General features: G+C 33.4%; 1 protein-coding gene across 1 annotated transcript in view; it reads left to right on the forward strand.

The window, feature by feature from the left end:
• The window catches only part of LOC134265629 (protocadherin-1-like), a 54,289-nt gene extending 48,515 nt beyond the window's left edge, over positions 1-5,774 (forward strand). The window contains exons 12-13 of the mRNA XM_062747857.1: positions 4,603-4,796; positions 5,033-5,774. The gene's annotated coding sequence lies outside the window, so the exon portion shown is untranslated. The remainder of the gene's footprint in view (positions 1-4,602; positions 4,797-5,032) is intronic.
• The last annotated feature ends 226 nt before the right edge of the window (positions 5,775-6,000 follow it).

Below are 6,000 nucleotides of genomic sequence, written 5' to 3' on the forward strand. Positions count from 1 at the left end.
GCTTTAGGTTGGATAGGACCCTACAAAGTAATTAACAAACTTACAGAGGTGACCTACAGAATACAGAAAACACCTGAAAGTTCATGTATTGTAGTCCATGTAGACCACCTAAAACCTTATGAAGGTATTTCTCCCCCACCTAGTTGGATACCAGTAGTTACTCCCCTTGAAGAATCAATTTCTCAAGAAGTTACCCCTGACCCTGTAGATAATGAACTCTTGAGTGAAGAGGAGTCATTTTTAGCTGATTTTATTCCAGAACCCAGTCCTGAATATAAAAGGTCAAGAGTTGGCCGTCGAATTAAACCAAGGGATATCTATTCTCCTTGAACCAATAAATCCCTTGTACATATATATATTTTAAAATGACATAATGTCATTTTTGTATTGATAGCACTTAATGAATATGTTTCCATTTTTTTTATGTTGAGGTATTTTTTTTTTCTCTAAAATCTAAAACAACAGTATAAAAGTTTAAGTGTTTTCTAAGTCTCCATTCTGAAATTCTTCATATTATTGCTGTGTTGACTTTATTAGATACGGTCGATGAGAGATGTTTTATTTTGGAAATGAAACGCCGTAGTTGATTCATTTTAATGGTTATCTAGAAATCAAACTGTTCTTGACAGTTATTTTTCATATCATTTTAGACTAATCCTATATCAGTAAAATAGATAATGATTCATTGAGAGAAATTGTGATTATTTTATTACAATTCCGTAGATGAACAAGTTTGAATTATCTCCCTTTATTGTGTTGGAATTCAAAACCATTAAGTCAGACTTGTAATTGCTAGAAGTAATATTAGTAGAGGCCTCTACATACAAACAGTGCGTGTTTGAGAAGTGCATTAATTGCACGATAGTAATTATTGATATGTCTGACTTATTTCATTTGACAGCTTTTAGATATTACAATCTTTCATTAAGATGTAATTTTCAAATTTAATTTCAGTTTATGGAGTCACTAGGAACTTAAAATATATATTTACATAGTGATGTTAATAATTATTCTTAATATTTTAGTCATGGAGGATATTCTTGACTTACATCCTAATGATGAGGAAATGTGTGAGTTCCACGAGGAGGAGATGGGTGAAGAGTGGCCGGAGGGAGGCATGGCCTGTCCTGTTGTTGGATGCCCTTCGGGGACCCATCTGTTTAAGAAGTTAGGAAGTTACTGGTGCCACTTTCATCGCTTCCACAGGAGGCACATAACTCTCTACCACTGCCCACTATGTAGCCTAAAGGACATTAAAATGTCCGAGGTGCGCAGACACATGAAGAAGAGGCACCGCACTTCTTCAACACTCGACATCAGAAAAGAAACGGTCTTGAATAACAAATATGTGGACCCAGGAACTTTCAGAAGGCCGCGCCCAAGAGTGCACCGGGAGGAACGAGAGAGGGCAAGGGAGGAGAGGCAGAGGACAACAGCCGTCCCTTTGTTCTCACTCACAGAGGACCACAACCCTCGTGATGAAAAGTGCCCAGTGGGAGGGTTCCGGAAGTGAACTTTTAATTGTAGTTGATTATTACCGTATTTCCTTTTATTTTAATATAACAAAAAATTCATAGATTGTAATTTTTGTTTTAAGGGGGGAGGAGTGTGACGGTTTTGGTTTTTCTTTTACAGTACATTTAATTTGTCATACACAGAATATTTAGTGCATTTAAATACCTTTTAACATTTTCCGATAGTCATCCCTGATGTTCAAAGTCCCGAATTTGTAACTTTGTAACTTTATTTGTTTTCACATGTGCTCAGGTTAAATTTACCTCCATTTTGGCTGTCATTCCAAACTTATTTTGTATCCTGACTTTTCATTGGTTGACAGATAGTACTTGAACATATCAGAAATCATTTTAGATATTCTCATTACTATTTCAAAGCTACTTAGTTAGAATGATTTTTATTGGTCAGAGTTTATATATAAACGGTAACAGCGGCATTTTCAAGTCACTCTAGGCTAAAGAACCCACAGGTTCAAGCTTACTCTTCTTAGCTCTTAGGGTTTAATCCCGGACTGCTCGTGCAGTCTTATTTTTTTTGTTTAGGACACTGTCTAAATTCTGTAAAATGTAATAAGGTCCTTAGCTCTAGAGTCACATTGGTTCAAGGATGAATTAGATATCCCTAGGCCTTTATAGTGTTATTTATAATAACTAAATTGCCTTGTCCCTTGTGTAATAAATAGGGCTTTAGGAAATTTTCAGTCTACTTGCATAGAGTCTCACTATAATTTTTAGGGTGTTGTATGGAATCATAAAATCTCTTAGGTGTATGGAAGCTCACTCCCATCTATTTTGGTAGATTTTTCTTAGGGCATCACACTTATTTTTCCTCCATTATATTTTTGTTATCAAATTATTTACTTTGTTATTATTTATTCAGTTATTAATTTATTTTTCTACCTCATTTTTTTTTATTTACATTTTGAGATTATTTTGGAAACTTATTTGTTATTTGTTGTCAACTACAAATTATTCAGTTATCACCATAATAAATTAACTGTTAAAAATTTAAACTTTCTTCTTATTTCAAGGTGTTGATCATAATCTAGGAATCTCAGAACCTGGGTTGAATAAAACAAACAGGACCAGTCATTATACGATTAAATAGTTTGTGGGCTTAGTCTGTTCCTTAGTATTACTAAGTAAAGTTTAAGATCAAGTTTATCATTTATATATATATACTTTGGGACAGATCGAGTACACTTTACGTCCATAGATAAACTGGTTCCCGTTACATCTATATAAAATCAAAAGCTATAGGTTGATTCATTAGAAATATTTTTAACATAAGTTTGACTTAGCTAAGACCTCGCTAAGTTCGTTTTATGTTACGGTTTAAGACATACTTAACACGCATTCTCTGTAAGCACCAAAAAATCTTGGAAACGACATGTCTCGGATTTTGATGAAATTTTCACCATAGGTGTGTCTTAGTACAAAACTAGTAAAACGAAGTTCCACACGTGCACTTGGTTGCCATGGAGACGGATTCATTGATTTTGGCCATTTTTGGCCCTTTTTGACTAAATAAAAATATGAAAATTGGGGAAATGTAAATGAATATTTATCGGTATCTTATATACTTTGAATTTCTGAAAAACTGAAACTGCATAGTTTTAGTTAACAATGCATTAAATATCACTGAGATCTTTGGGAAAGTGAACCATGTTCAAGTACTATGTCTGTATACCATTTCTTCTTCAGTCTGATTCACATTTTATTTATCTGGAATATTTCAAAATTTGAAGAAAAAATTATTTAGCCAAGTTATCTTACTATAGTGAATTGGCCAATTGATGTATTTTGAAGTAAATGTAAAATTATTTTTGCAAGATAACATCTTTTATTTAATTTTTAATGATGTTTCCAAAAAGTTTTGATTTTGAAAGAACTGTCAGAAGTTCTTTGAGTATTTTGAAATAAAAACCTAGAAAAGTGACACATTGGAATTTCCTTTTTTACCTTGGAATGCATTATAAGTTTAATTATTGGTGAACGGGGATTGGGGTGGGAGTAGTTATTTAGAATTAAGGGTTTTCTAAACATTGAAAAGATTGTTAATCAGAATGTTCTTTCCGTTTATAAATTACGAGATGCATAATATATTTACTACCATAAAGTGAATCTGTAAAAATATATATGTTTTTCATATTTAATATATAAAGTTGCTTATGATTTACTATTGAAAAACGACAGGTCCCTTTTTTTAGAACATCTAATTTTACTTGTCGAATATAAACGTACTCTGCACAGTTCGAGTTTTATATTCTAAAATTGAAAATAAATACATTTTTAAATATAGGTAATGCGTGTGTCTAACTTTAATTTATATTTTATGCAGCCAACATTAACTTGAGGAATTGAACAAGTTTTAAATGGTGTCGTTTTTGATTGATTTTTATCCGACTACAAGTTTTCAAAATATTCTCGACTATCGTCTCCATCAATTTGACGCATTCCTTTTCACACATATCGAAGCGGTTTGATGATCATGACTCATTTCCATTGTTTACTTTATATATTTCCCGGGCGACAATTGATGGTTACATCAATGTTTTCTTGTACGTACTATATAGTACATTGACAAAAGTATGATATCTTAATATGTATTGATCATTATAGATAAGTGTTATAGTTGGTGTAAGGGGAGGACTGTCTAAACATCAAGTGAACCAAGCCGTTTACTAGTATATATTTACATCAACTGAATATTTTCTCCTTTATTTCTTAAGAAAACCCATTACGTTTATTACTGCATGAACTATATTAGGCATGTCACATGTACAGGTTTCTTGATCAGTGACTGTTCCATCAATGAAACGTATAAAGAAGTTCGCGTCATAAATATAATAATTAATCTTTTTAATCCTACTTTAAATGATTATTTAAACAGATATTAATATAAACAATAAAATGTCTTTCTCTGTTTGTTATTACTGGAATTAACGGTCACAGCTATTGCAGAAAAGATTTACATAACTCGCTTACGCGGGTCATGTATTTTTTCTGCAACACCTGATTGCGTTAATTTTTGTTAATAACAAACAAAGCAAAGAAATAATTAAGAAGAGTATGCGTTGTTTTATAGCCGGGATCATAACAACATCTTCTGTGCATAACATAGATTATGACATTTTACCAACAACAGACATACTTTTAGTCGTATACAGTACAGACGGCATAGCTGTCGCCTCTCAGACTGGAACGATAAGGATAGCGGACGTCAATGAAGCCTGTTATTTCGCGGAAGACTACTACAGAATTATTAGAGAAGAAGGCAATGTAAGATTTAAGTTTTCTTTAATTATGTGCTAAATATAATCCAAAGATTTGGACCCCAGAGTTCATGCAAGGTCCCAATATTTGGATAATTGAAGAAGTTTGGACTCTTAGAATTTATCCTTAGAATGGATTCTTAGAGTATATGTAATAGGAATATTGTAATTTATCTTAAATGGGGTTTTTTCGTCATGGAAAATACTTAAATGCAGTAAACAGGTTGTTGACCTTTGTTTCAGAGCCGATCAACATTTCCGCTTCCAAACTACAACATAAGAGACCCTGACGCCAGCGAAACCTTCACATTCCAAAAGATTTGTGACAGTCCTTACGATAACAAGGTGTCAATCAACACAAATACAGGCCAGTTTTCGTTCCTTGGAGATTACGATCTGGACATCCCGGGAACCGTCACAAACTTTAACTGTACTGTTACCGTGCAGGATTCTGGAGGAAATTCGGATACCGCAATTGTTGGCGTGTTTATTGAATACAAAACCGAATTCTCTCCAGTCTTTTCAGCAGCCTGGGTTTCGTTGACTTTGCAATCCCATGAGCTGATTGGTGCAATAGTAACAAACTTTACCGCGCATGACAATGATCTCTTTACAAATCCTCAAGGGCAATTTTATTATGTTTTAGACCAATCATCAAACTCGAAGGAGTATTTTGGGATTATGAGTAATGGTAGTATTTATATTAGGAGGACTTGACTCCCTTGTATGTAATAAAAACATTACTATTGACTTTAACAGCAAAGGACCATGGGACACCCAGTCGGCAAAGTTCTGTATCAATAACAATTCATATCCCTTTGTCAACAACTACTTCGTATGCATCGCCTACAGAAAAAGCATTGCAGTTTGAAAATGATACAAGGAACTCTGGCATATTAGCTCTTGGTGGTTTCCTATTTCTTGGAATGCTTTGCACGACCGCTTTCATAATTTACAAGTATACAATAAGAGGAAAACAACTTTGGTAAGTTTGACTAATCCTTCAATAGCCGACATATTATGAAAAAAATATGCGTAACGCAAACGTTTTTGAAGACTTTCGTGTGTGTGTCAAAGATTAAATCTAATTCCTTCTTTTGTTCAACATATTTGACACAATTTGTGGGCACTTCTCATTTCATGCACATTAATTCGTTATTTTTATTTTAACAGCAAAACAAAACAAAAATTTAATGTTTCGAAATCTCGGC

This window comes from Saccostrea cucullata, unplaced genomic scaffold (assembly GCF_032062105.1).
Source record: "Saccostrea cucullata isolate Sc308-1 unplaced genomic scaffold, CSIRO_AGI_Scuc_v1 ctg1169, whole genome shotgun sequence".
In the NCBI taxonomy this organism is placed as follows: domain Eukaryota; kingdom Metazoa; phylum Mollusca; class Bivalvia; order Ostreida; family Ostreidae; genus Saccostrea; species Saccostrea cuccullata.